At 42.3% G+C, this 13,648-nt stretch overlaps 1 protein-coding gene across 5 annotated transcripts in view; it reads left to right on the top strand.

Annotated features, from left to right (window-relative positions):
• The window catches only part of LOC103041854 (cGMP-dependent 3',5'-cyclic phosphodiesterase), a 364,471-nt gene that overhangs the window by 317,510 nt on the left and 33,313 nt on the right, over nt 1-13,648 (top strand). The window lies entirely within an intron of this gene.

The following is a 13,648-nucleotide window of genomic DNA, read 5'->3' as shown; positions in this document are numbered from 1 at the left end:
GATTGGCATTGATCTATAGGCTGTGATCCAAATTATTATGCAAATTATATTTTTCCCTGGTTTCCCTAAATGGTCAATGCAAATGACAGTCAGTATAATAAAAGTCATCACCACATTTTATTGAACAAACCTCCTGAAGATAACAGTGTATTCTTCAAAAATAAAAAAACTCAAAATGCTGTTCCAAAGTATTATGCAGGGCAAAGTTTCAAAACATTTTATAGGTTTTATTTGTTGAATTTGCAACATTAGGAGCTCACATTCACAGTAAGATGATCATGCTTAAGTTTTTATGAACTATCTTACGTTTTCATAACTTGTCCAAGGCATTGCACTATTTGCTGCTTTTTGACGGCAGCAGAGAGATCCTTTTTCTTTCTCATATTGCTTGTAACCTGTGGCCTGCTTAATAATGTGGAACATCCTTCTTAAGTAGTTTTCCTTTAATTGGGCTCACCTGGCAAACTAATTATCACCTGTATCCATGAGTCGAACCCTCCTATTATGTTTATTTGTCAGGAACAGCAATGCTGTTTGACCTGGTGCATATTTAACCATCCAAAAGATTTCTAAAACCAAAACAAATCCTAACAAGCAGTCTAAATAATTAATTACTAACTCCATTGCTAATTATACTATCGATATTTAGTGCAATGGTGTTTCTTACCTCCAACAGGTAGTGGTTCAATTAGGATTATTCACAAGTTCTTCTTTAAAAATATATGTTCATATTTTTTTTTAATGTTTCACTACTTTGTTACTTTTGAAAGACCAATATAAAAAAACATTAGTTATACGTAACATTGAAACATAATATTGCAATTTTGTTTTAGTTTTAGTTTAAGTTTTTGCATGGGGTGATTGCAAATATGTGGCATGAACTATTTTCATATAATATGTTGATTACACTAACTAAGGAAAGCAGAAGTTGTTTCGTACTGAAAAAAAAAACTTTAAAACGGAAATAAAAAAAATAAAAAAAGAGAAATAAAAAAATAAAAATCTTTATGACACTTAAGTCCAGTTTGCTAGATAAGGGGTCAGAAACTTGGATTGGGATATTTATAATGCAAGCAGTGACCTGATGACGCAGGATCTAATGCACAAGGGTCCGGGTGTGACGTAGATGTGGGAATATTTCATGCCACAGAACTAATCATCTGTAAGCACGTGTGTGTGTGTGTGTGTGTGTGTGTGTGTGTATACGCCCTTTTCACTTCAAGTGCCTCTACCTGACCCTCATCTTCCTTCTCTTTCTCTCTCTCTCACTCTCTCTCTCTCTCTCTTACTCTCTCTCTTACTCTCTCTCTCTCTCTCTTTCTCTCTTACTCTCTCTCTCTCTCTTACTCTCTCTCTTACTCTCTCTCTCTCTCTCTTATTCTCTCTCTTACTCTCTCTCTTACTCTCTCTCTCTCTCTTATTCTCTCTCTTACTCTCTCTCTCTCTCTCTCTCTCTTACTCTCTCTCTCTTACTCTCTCTCTCTCTCTCTCTCTTACTCTCTCTCTTACTCTCTCTCTCTCTCTTATTCTCTCTCTTACTCTCTCTCTCTCTCTCTCTCTTCAAATTCAAATTCAAATTCAAATGGCTTTATTGGCATGAATTGTAAACAACAACTGTTGCCAAAGCAAACAATTCAACAAATACAAAAATAATAATCAAATTATGACAAAATTGAAGGATAATAAATAAATTACAATATGTGAGAAAAAAAAAATAATAATAATAATAATTATAATAAGAAATAAATGTACATATAGTTTATGCAATAATATATATATAATTATATAAGCAGGGTTGTTTAGTGTAGGGTGGGGCTCTGGTTTCTCAGGGTGTGGCAGTTGTGTACATATTTAGCAGATAATCCAGCACATTCTGGAATCTCTCCTAAATACAGTCTGATCAGATCTTCCTCTGTTATTAATCTGAGCGATGGGATGGTGGATGTGATGTTCTGTAGGAACTGGAGTCTGAGCTGGGTGTATTTAGAGCAGGAGGAGAGGAAGTGCTGCTCGGTTTCTACCTGCCCGGAGCTGCAGTGATCACACACTCGCTCTGCTCTGGGTCTCCAGTGTTTCCTCTGTCTCCCGCTCTCTATCTCCAGGCTGTGGGCACTGAGTCTGTACATCGTCAGCGTGTGTCTTTCTCTGGGGTTTTTAATTTTAGTCAGGTAATCTGCGAGGGTGTATTCTCTATTTAATGATCTGTAACATTCTAATTTATTAATGGAGGAAATTTCATGAAGCCAGTGATTAATATAGTCTGATTGCTGTGTTTTGTGGATGGTTTGGAGGTGTGTGTGTTTGAGGGTGTAGCAGGTGGTGGTGTGAAGGTGGTGGTGGTGTTTAATGTGTGTGAGAGGGTCTGTTTCTGGGTGTGTGCAGGTATTAAGGTATGCTGTGTGGTGGGATGAGTCTGGGTGGGATTGGGACAGGTGAGAGTGGAATTTTAAAGCTCTGGTTATGATGGATAGGGAGAGAGGAAACTGGCCGAGCTCTGCTCTGCACACCAGGTTCACCGTGCTGCGATGGACTTTTAAAATTTCTTTGCAGAATTCCAGGTGAAATTTTTCTATTGGATTCGTGTCCCATGATGCGTGTCCTTTATAAATTTTAGGTCCCCAAACTTCACTGCCATATAAAAGTATGGGTTTAATAATATAATTAAATATTTTTAGCCAGATTTGTATTGGAAGATTAAATTTGTTTAGGGATCTTTTGATGGTAAAAAATGCTTTTCTTGCTTTCTCTACCAGTGCATTCGTAGTCTTATTAAACCTGCCAGATGCACTTATTACCAGGCCCAGGTAATTGTAGTCCATACAGTGCTGTAGAGTTATTCCTCTGAATGTAAAGTGGAATTTAGATTTTTGTGATCTGGCTTTTTTTTGGAAAATCATTATTTTGGTTTTGTTGATATTAATGTCTAGGGCCCAATCTTGACAAAATTCTTCTAATATATTTAAATGTTGTTGTAAGGCTTCTGCTGTTGGAGCTAATAAAAGTAAATCATCTGCATATAATAGGAGTTTTATTTCTTTATCATTTAATTCAAGACCTAAGTTTGGAGAATTTTCAAGGGTTGTAGCCAATTTGTTGATGTATATGTTAAATAAAGTTGGGGATAGATTACATCCTTGATGCACTCCACGTCCTTGTTTAAAAAAATCTGTTCTTCTGTTCTCAATTTTTACTGCACATTTATTATCATTATATTTGGATTTAATTAAATCATAAACCTTCCCCCCTATACCAGATTCAAGTAATTGGAGAAATAGTCCATTGTGCCAAATTGAGTCGAATGCTTTTTTAAAGTCTACGAAACAAGCAAATATCTTCCCTTTGGTTTTTTGATGGACGTGTTTTTGAATGAGTGCATCTAAGGTGTAAATATGGTCTGTGGTTCGGTGTTTAGGTAGAAATCCAATTTGACATTTTGATAGGGTATTATGTTCAGTTAAATATTTTAATAGCCTGGTGTTTAGTATACTGCAGAAGACTTTGCCTAAATTACTGTTTACACAGATACCCCTGTAGTTATTTGGGTCAAATTTATCACCATTTTTATAAATTGGAGTAATTAGACCTCTATTCCAGATTACAGGAAAAAATCCACAATTAAGTACTAGATTAAAAAGTTTTAGTATGGCCAATTGTAATTTGGGACTGCTGTGTTTTAACATTTCGTTTTTTATATTATCAATTCCGCAGGCTTTTCCTTGTTTTAGTAATTTGAGTTTTTCCTTTAATTCCTGTATGGATATGGGGTAGTCTAATGGAGACTGATTGTCTTTTATAGCTGATTCTAATGTACTGAGTTTTTCAGTGATGGTATTTTTGTTTGATTCATCTGGAGTTTTATAAAGGTCTTCAAAAAACATTTTCCATATTTTGCTATTTTTAATTGAGGTATTTTTAAGATTGGTTGTTGTAATATTTTTTTTCCATAAATCCCAAAAATAATTTTCTTTAATAGCTTTTTCCATTTTACTACATTGGGTTTCTGTGTATTGATATTTTTTAGTTCTAATTAATCGTTTGTATTGTCGTAATGTTTGAAAATATTCTAGTCGCAATTGTTGGTCATTTGGGTTCCTGTGTTTCCTGTTGGCTAAATTTCGTAATTGTTTTTTGGATGTTAAACATTCCTTGTCGAACCATTTTTCTTTTGGTTTTTGTTTCAATGTTTTGGTTATTAATGTCTTTAGATTTGACTTTTTAGTTAGTTGGTAAAAAATTTTATTTAGGTAATCAGTTGCCAGATTTATGTCTTTTTTGGTAGCTTGATAGTGTGTTTGAATAAATGTATCTAACATTTGTTTAATATTTTCAGAGTCCAGTGCTGTTGTGTAATTTGTGGTACTTTCTTCTGTCCATTTGTATGGTTTAGGGAGAGGGTAAGTGTCGGTGTCTGGGTCGTGTGTGTTGGTGTTAGTTGTTGATTTTTTCAGGTACAGGACGGTTTGGCAGTGATCTGAAAGATATAATTGTGGTAAGACTACGAATGCACTGATATGTCCTGGATTGATGTCTGTGATGGCGTAATCTACCACACTGCTGCCCAGTGCAGAGCTGTAAGTGAATCTGCCCAGCGAGTCTCCTCTGGTTCTGCCGTTAACGATGTACAGACCCAGGCCTTTACACAGCTGGAGGACGTGTTTTCCGTGTTTATTAATTACACTATCATAACTTTGTCTCTGAGTGGTTATGCTTGTGTGGCAGTATAGGGTTTGTTTATGTATATTTGTTGTTTTATCTATATCAATAAAGTCATTTTCTCTTGCAGTTCTGGCATTGAAATCTCCACATAGTAAAATATAACCTAATGTCTGGTAATTATTTATTTCACTTTGAAGATTTTCAAAAATGTCTTCTGTGTAATAAGGCGAATTTTGAGGAGGTATATAAATAGTGCATAAATATATATCTCTATCATTTCCTAATAGGTTCTTGTTTAATTTAATCCATAGATAATTTTTATTATTTTTTAGAAGAGTTATGAATGATCTATATTCTTCTTTATACCACACAAGTATACCACCTGAGTTTCTACCATTTTTAATATGGGCATGTTTTGTGGGGGGTAGATATAGTTCTATGTAATTATTCGGACAGGAAGAATTTGGATGGTTATCCCATGTTTCTTGTAGAATAATTAAATCTCTATTATATATATTATTTATAAAATCTGGATTTGTAAACTTTAGACCAAATGTTGACGAGAAAGAACCTTGAATATTCCAACAACTAATTGAAAAGGAAGCCATCATCAGATAATTATAGGTATTTCACAAAGAGATATTCAATTCATTACCCAACTATAATCATTTTTTCTAATAGTATTAATTGATTTAAGTGTAAATATTAGTGCAGTTGTATCAGTGTAGATAATTTTAAAAAGTAAAACAAAAATGAGTTCATTAGTTTGATAAAGGATGGTGATAAATTCTCTTATCTGGTTGGAGTGTAGCTGGTTAGATTGCAGCTGGTTGGATTATATTTGGTTGGGATGTAGTTGGTTGGTTGGTTTTGGTGTAGCTGGTTTTGATAAAGCCAGTTGTGGTGTAACCAGGTGATGGGTAGTTGGTTGTGTGATAGCTGGTTGTGTTGTAGCTCTTTGGGTTGTAGTTCGTTGGGGAGTAGCTGGGTAGGGTGTAGCTGGTTGTGTGATAGCTGGTTGGGGTGTAGCTGGTTGTGCTGTAGGTCTTTGGGTTGTAGTGGGTTGGGGTGTAGCTTGTTGTGCTGTGGTTCTTTGGGTTGTAGTTGGTTGGGGTGTAGCTGGTTGGTGTGTAGTTGGTTGTACGGTAATTGGTTGTGCTGTAGTTGGTTGATGTGTAGTTGGTTGGTGTGTAGTTGGTTGTACAATAATTGGTTGTGCTGTAGTTGGTTGGGGTGTAGCTGGGTGTACAGTTGCTGGTTGTGCTGTGGTTCTTTGGGATGTAGCTGGTTGAGGTGTAGCTGGGTGTACGGTTGTTGTTTGTGCTGTGGTTCTTTGTGGTGTAGTTCACTGGGGAGTAGCTGGGTAGGGTGTAGGTGGTTGTGTGATAGCTGGTTGTTGTGTAGCTGGTTGTGTTGTGGTTCTTTGGGTTGTAGTGGGTTGGAGTGTAGCTGGTTGGTGTGTAGTTGCTGGTTGTGCTGAGGCTCTTTGGGGTTTAACTGGTTGAGATGTAGCTGGGTGTATGGTTGCTGGTTGTGCTGTGGTTCTTTGAGGTGAAGCCAGTCGGCGTGTAGTTGGTTGGGGTGTAGCTGGTTGGGTGAAGGTGTGATTCCTTGAGCAACTACAGCAGCATAAGTTCTGGGCTGTAGTTCTGGGTAAGGGTTGAGTTCTAGCTGTGGTGGTGGTGGTGGTTGCCAACTGCTGTTGGGTTGTGGAGTCTGATGGAGTGAAGGGCACTGTAGACTGTAGCTGGGAGCAATAAATGCTCTGGTGGTTTCACTGTGGTGGTTCTGAGAAGAGCTGAGGGGTTCAGATGTTGATCTTGGTCTGACTGTAGGTCTTTTGCGGTGTAAGACTGTGTCTTTCAGGCTCTTTGCAAATAGTTTGACCCCTTTTTGGTTTAGATGAAGACGGTCATAAAGGTGTCTGTGAAGAATCTGCCCATAAAGCACTACTTGTGTGTTGGGTATGTGGGTACAGAGTCTGTAAATGTCTGAGTTGATGTTGTTGATAGTGTGTTGGGCTGTGTCCAGTCTTGGTAATAAAGTGGAGATGGTGATTGTTGCTGTAGGAAATCTCTTGCTGGCTGTCATTGCTGTTTGTTGGAGTGCTTCAGGTATGTTCCTGCTGTTCTGAGTTAGATCATTGGTCCCCGTATGAATGATGATGTGCTGAATTCCGTTGTAGTTCAGGTTTGATAGTTGATCAATGGCTTTGTTTATGGTTGGAGTCCAGATCTTTGTTGAATGTTTTTTTGGGAAAAGACGTTTCATGTCTAAATATTTCCCATTAGAATCACACAGAAATAATACATCCTGTGTTGTCTTCTGTTTGTGTGGCGTTGTGTGTGTGGGTTCCTCAATGTTGAGGGAGTTAGGTGTGAGTGTGTGTGTTTGTATTCGTGGGGTAGGTTGAGGTATGGTATGAGGAGAGGGTAGTGTAGGGCGTGGGGGTGAGGAGGTGGGAGAGGTAATGTTAGTGGAGCTGGTGCAGTTTTCTCTGGTGCTTGTCTGGCTGTGTTGGGGTATCTGTGCTGGAGTGCTGAGCTGTTGAGTGATTGTGTTTAGTTCCTCTGTTATTCTCCGTAAAACTGTCCTCAGATTCTGATTATCCTCTTCCAGTTCTCTCATGGCCTGATGTAGTTCCCGGATCTCATTCTTATGTTGTAGAACTTCAGTGGAAAGTTCTCCTGCTGGTTTGCTGCTGTTGTTGTTTTCCTGAGGAGGGCAGGACAGGATTCTCTCTTTAAAATGAGTAAACTCCTGTTCCAATATAGATAGCCCTTCCCTCAGAGTCCTGATGCTGCAGGCCAGTTTAGGTGTGAGCTCCGGCTGTACTCGTGGTGTTGTAGGGCTGTGTACAGATCTGTGTACAGTGTTGTTCACTGGTGTTCTCTGTGAATCTGTAGTTTTTCTTTTTGATGCAGCAGATTTCTTCATATTTTGAAAGCAGTTTTGAAAGTTGTGTAAGCTGTTTTCAGGTCCCTGGATCATAACTGTACCGTTATGATATATATTTATTGTTAGGATGGGGCATGTGTACTCAGCATCTTCATATGTAGTGATTTGTCTGCCTTTGCTTATTCCGTTTTTCTTTATGTAAGTGAAAGAATCACTGATCACTGTATGCCAGTCTGCAGGGTGATGGGTGGAGAAGAGCAGGTTACACATTACCTTTAGATTGTTCTTTGTAGTGAAATCTGCCACTAAAGTTTCTGGGTTGTCAGACAGGATTTTTGTTTTGAATATTTTCCTGGCGTTTGCTGATTTGACGTGCGGTGGATACTGCACCTCGCTGCCGTTCAAGTATAGCGAGTGTCCGCTGGAAGCGCTGGGTCCGCTGGAAGCGCTGGGTCCGCTGGAAGCGCTGGAAGCGGCCGTTTCCATTTTCCGTGTGTGTGTGTGTAAGTGTGTGTGTGTGTGTGTGTGTGTGTAAGTGTGTGTGTGTAAGTGTGTGTGTGTATATGTGTGTGTGTATATGTGTGTGTGTTGTTCTCTCACCGCTGTGTGAGAGCGCTGTGTGTTAGTGTTAGGTTAACAGCTGATCGGTCGCGGATGTTGTTGTTAGTAACGGCTGAAGTCCATCAGCTGATCTTCGCGCTCCGTACTTCGGCTGTAGTTCATAATAAACTCTCGTTTTTTTTCCTACAGGTGCTCTGTCCTTTACTTCATCGTAATATCATGTAGATAAATGATAAATCAATCACTCAGTGTGAAAATACCTTAAAAGTTTAGGTTCTGTTTAGGAGCTTACGTTTTCTGCTGCCATTTAAACGCGTCTCCATGGTTACTCTCTCTCTCTTACTCTCTCTCTCTCTCTCTTACTCTCTCTCTCTTATTCTCTCTCTTACTCTCTCTCTCTCTCTCTCTCTCTCTCTCTCTCTCTCTCTCTCTCTCTCTCTCTCTCTCTCTCTCTCTCTCTTACTCTCTCTCTCTCTCTCTCTCTGTGCGCATGCGCGGGCGTCTGAGGGGCGAGTGAGTGGAGCGTGTGTGAGAGCGGCTGGTTTTTCTGGCTTGTTTATTTGGTTATTTTGAGTTTGTTTTGGGTTTTTTCTTTACTTTTTTGGTTAGTTTAGTTTTGGGTGCGTGGGTGGGGGGTTAGGGGGTGCAGGGGGGAAGCGGGGGGGTTAAACGCCGGTGTTTGGCCGGGTGTGGTGGGGAGTATGGTGGTAGTGGGGTTAGAGCAGCTCTCCCGCCGGCATGGCGTTAAGGTGCCTGTCGGCGCGGAGTGCTCGGTGGAAGACTGTGCGTTGGCAGTGGGGGCGGCGGTGGGGTATTCCGCCGTCCGCTCTGCCTCCCGTATGAACAGTGCTATTGTTCTGTTTCTGGATGAAGTAGAAAAAGTAAATTCGCTGGTGGAGAATGGGATTGTGCTTAAAGATCAGTACACTGCTGTATTCCCACTCGTAAATCCAGCTAAAAAAGTCATGTTGAGCAACGTCCCCCCATTTGTTTCTGATGAAATGCTGAAGCGCGAGCTTTCTCGCCATGGACAGGTTGTGTCCGCTTTTTTTAAAGTGCCCTTAGGCTGTAAGTCCCGTCTTCTTCAGCACGTCACGTCTTTTAGGCGCAGGGTTTTTATGATTCTTAAAAGTAATGAGGAGCTAAACTTAACATTAAAGTTCAGGATTGATGAGTTTGATTATGTTATTTTCGTTACTACAGAAAACATGAAGTGCTTTGGTTGTGGGTTGGAGGGGCACCTGGTGAGGCACTGCCCGAATAAGGCAGCGGAGCCTCAGCCTGAGCCCAGCCGAGCCGACATAGCTCCGGCCGGCGGGGATCAGGCGGAGGCCGCGGTAGAGGGGGAGGTGGAGAGGGCAGACGGGCTCGCAGGGCAGGAAGGTGAAGGTGAAGGAGGTAGGGAGCGCAGTGGCAGTATGGAGGTTAGTGAGGATCAGGGGGCTGTTGGGGGTAAAGAGGAGGGTACTGTGGTGGTAGGTGAAGGGGTACAGTGTGAGGAAGAAAAGGGCAAGGAGTCCGGTCCAAAACGACCTGCGGTTAGGACCCGGTCCGGCCGCAGCGCTAAAAAGCCCAAAACTCAGAAGAGGCTGGTCTCCTCATCCCAAACCCGAGCTGACCGGAGTGAATCGGAGGAGGAACCTCCGTCTGCTCCGGAGAGTTTTTCCACCGTGACCGAGGAGCGCGCGCCCGGGTTAGAGGAGGTGGGGTACAGCGCGGAGCAGGTGCGCAGTTTTTTAGATGAAACTAAAGGTAAGTGGTACGTTAAAGTTGAAGATTATTTTCCTGACTTAGAGATGTTTGTTCAGTGTACTAAAGGGTTGTTGCGGACTGAGGAGGAGGGTGGTATTGGGGGGCCTGAAATACACCGTTTAAAAAAACTAGTCCAAAAAGTTAAAGCTCAGCTAGGACACCCTGATGTACCTGATAAAGTTTAGCTCGCCTTTTTTATCTGCTTTTATGCTAAAGTGTTTTTTAGGGTTTTTACTCCTTGATATGTGTGATTTTAAATTATCCACTCTTAACCTGAATGGGGCGCGTGACGTGCGGAAGAGGGCGGCTCTTTACGAGCTTTTAAAGGTTAAACGGGTGGACGTTGCTCTGGTACAGGAGACGCACAGCGACAGGGGGAATGAGGTAGACTGGCAGAGGGAGTGGGGGGGCAGGGTGGTGATGTCACACTCAGGACCCACTTCTGCTGGGGTAGCGGTGATTTTTGCAAGGAGCTTTTTACCCCAGTCTTATGAGTTTGAGGAGGTGGTTGAGGGTCGGCTTTTAAAAGTAACCGCTAAATATGAAAATGTTTATCTGGTTTTTATTTGTGTTTATGCCCCTGTAGCTCCGAGGGAGAGGTGTACGTTTTTAAAAAAGCTCTCTGAAACTGTAGCTGAGTGTGACGTTGATCACTACCTGGTATTGGGGGGAGATTTTAATTCTACTGCCAGTTTTTTAGATAGAAATCATATGGAGCCAGATTCTGCTTCCAGGCGTGTTTTAAATGATTTGATTGAGCAGTGTGATCTAGCTGATGTGTGGCGCTCTAAGCATGCTACTGCTAGGCAGTACACATGGTCACACACACGTGATGGTTTTATTTCTTTAGCTAGATTAGACAGATTGTATTGTTTTAATCATCATTTACAGATCTTTAAATCTTGTGTTATTAGTCCTGTGGGTTTTACTGATCATTGTATGGTGACAGGGGGTGTTTTTATTAACTCTGTGAAGTCCAGGAGTGCTTATTGGCATTTTAATAATTCTCTTACTGATGATTCTAATTTTAAGGTCTGTTTTAAATTTTTTTGGGACACTTGGAGGCTAAATAAAAGTACTTTTGAGTCACTGCAGCAATGGTGGGATGTGGGTAAGATCCATATCCAGCAGTTTTGTAAGCAGTACACTCTGGGTGTCACAAAAAGCATAGTTCAGTCTTTTACTGAACTTGAAAATGATGTAATGTTTTTTCAAAGCTTGGTTGATTCAGAGGGGGGTCAGTGTCATGTCCAGACCCTTCAAGATAAGAAAAAAGCATTATCAGATCTGCTGGGTGTTCGAGCACAGGGGGCATTGATCAGATCTCGTTTCCAGAACATCTCAGAGATGGATGCTCCATCAAAATTTTTCTTCAGTCTGGAGAAAAAGAATGGACAGAGCAGGTTTATTCACTCCCTCCGCTCGGCCGATGGCCTTGAGCTTGTTAACCCTGTGGAGGTTAGAAGGCGGGCCATGGGTTTCTTTTCTGAGCTTTACACCAGTGAGTATAGAGAGGACCAGTCAGTGTCACAGCAGTTTTATGAGGGACTGCCACAGGTATCACCTGAACAGAACGAGGAGTTGGAGCGGGTGATTACCATGCAGGAGCTGCAGGTGGCGTTGCAGGGCATGGCCACAGGGAAGGCCCCTGGCATTGATGGCCTGCCCATTGAGTTTTATAAGTTCTACTGGGATGTGATTGGGGAGGACCTGCTCGCAGTTCTTAATGACAGTCTGGTCAGAGGACGGCTGCCTTTGAGCTGCAGGAGAGCGGTTCTCACCCTGCTCCCTAAGAAAGGTGACCTCAGTGAGGTGAAGAACTGGAGACCCGTGAGTCTGCTGTGCGCTGACTATAAGGTTCTCTCCAAGGTGTTGGCTACCCGCTTGAGGGAGGTGATGGGGCAGGTCACACATGCGGATCAGGCCTACTGTGTTCCTGGCAGATCTATTTTTGATAACATCTGTTTAATTAGAGATATCTTGGAGGTATCTGGATCTGAACACCCTTTTGGGCTCCTCTCAATTGACCAAGAAAAGGCCTTTGATAGGGTCGAACATCAGTATTTGTGGAACACTTTTGAGGCGTTTGGGTTTTCGCCCGTTTTTGTTGCAATGGTGAAGGTGCTCTATAGTGACATTCAGAGTGTTCTGAAATTCAACGGTGGTTTATGCGCCCCTTTTACAGCACAGAGGGGAATCAGGCAGGGTTGTTCGCTGTCAGGGATGCTGTACAGCTTGGCCATCGAACCTCTGCTCCACCGTTTCAGGAGGAGTCTCAGTGGAGTCTGCATTGCTGAGGGGATCCCGCGTTTTTTTCTCAGCGCTTATGCAGATGATGTTGCTGTGGGGATTTCTGATGTAAGCGATGTGAATGTTTTATCAAGTATTTTACAGGACTTTGCTTTTATTTCATCTGCAAGAGTGAATTGGGGAAAGAGCATGGCTTTGATGGTGGGAGATTGGAGGGGAGGACAGCCAGCCTTACCAGGGGGACTGGAGTGGTCTAAAGGGGGTTTTAAATACCTCGGGGTGTTTTTAGGTGATCAAAATGCGGTGAAGAAGAACTGGGAGGGTGTTTTACAGGTTGTGAAAAACAGATTGGACAGGTGGCGATGGCTTTTACCAAGTATGTCTTTTAGGGGGAGAACGTTAATTGTTAATAATTTGATTGCGTCGTCTCTCTGGCATCGTCTGGCTGTCCTTGAACCTCCACAGGGCTTTTTAATGGGCATTCAGGGTCTTATTGTTGATTTTATTTGGGATAAACTCCACTGGGTTAAACGAAGTGTTTTATATGTTTCTAGAGATGAGGGGGGGCAGGGTGTTATACACCTTGACAGCAGAAAAGCCACTTTTAGACTCCAGTTTTTACAGAAGCTTTTATATGGTCCTGCACATGTTCTGTGGAGACAGATGGCGCTGTTTCTTTTGCGTAGAGTTGGGGGCCTGGGATTGGAAGAGACTGTGTTTTTATTAAAGACTGATGAACTGTCGTTTTATGGACTCCCCTCTTTTTATCTCAGCGTTTTTAAAGCATGGAGACTGTACAGGGTGGAGCAGCAGGAATCCACGGGCTCACTTTTCTGGCTTCTGCAGGAGCCGGTACTACATGGGGCTAGACTGGCACTCACGGACGTAGGGACCCGAAGCATGTCTGAGAGGATCAGGAGGACGGGCCTGGTCACACTCCAGCATCTGCTGGAGGCTGCAGGAGCGGAGCTGGATAACGCCGAGGCGCTGGCTCAGAGACTTGGTATGAGATCCTGCAGGGTGGCTATGCAGATGCTCCGCAGGGTCCAGCAGGCTCTAACTGAGGAGGACCAGAGCCTGCTCAGAGAATGGACACATGGTCAGACTGGACTGGAGAGTAAGGGTCCCTTTCCGTGTTTGTGGGTCAGCCCCATGGTGACTGTCTCAGACTCAGTGAGCCCGTTGCTGGATACGGATGGACTCTGTGATCTGAGTTTTGACAGCGTGAATGCCAAGCTTCTATACCGGGGGTGTGTTAAGACTCTGAACCAGAAAGAACTGACAGGACAGTTGGACACCCCTTGGCGTGCACATTTTGGTGTCCCTGATGGTGTAAAGCCTGCCTGGAGGGCGCTTTATAAGCCACCGTTGCCCAAAGCTGCTGGGGATATACAGTGGAGGGTCTTGCACGGTATTATCGCTGTTAACGCGTTTGTTTCTATTTTAAACCCTGCAGTGTCCTCCGAGTGTCCTTTTTGTTTTTTTAGGGAAACTGTTTTTCATTGTTTTACCCAGTGTTTTAGGCTCAATG

Source organism: Astyanax mexicanus, chromosome 18, assembly GCF_023375975.1.
Source record: "Astyanax mexicanus isolate ESR-SI-001 chromosome 18, AstMex3_surface, whole genome shotgun sequence".
In the NCBI taxonomy this organism is placed as follows: Eukaryota; Metazoa; Chordata; class Actinopteri; order Characiformes; family Acestrorhamphidae; genus Astyanax; species Astyanax mexicanus.
The sequence above is the reverse complement of the archived record's forward strand: the minus strand, read 5'-3'. Positions and strand labels throughout refer to the sequence as shown.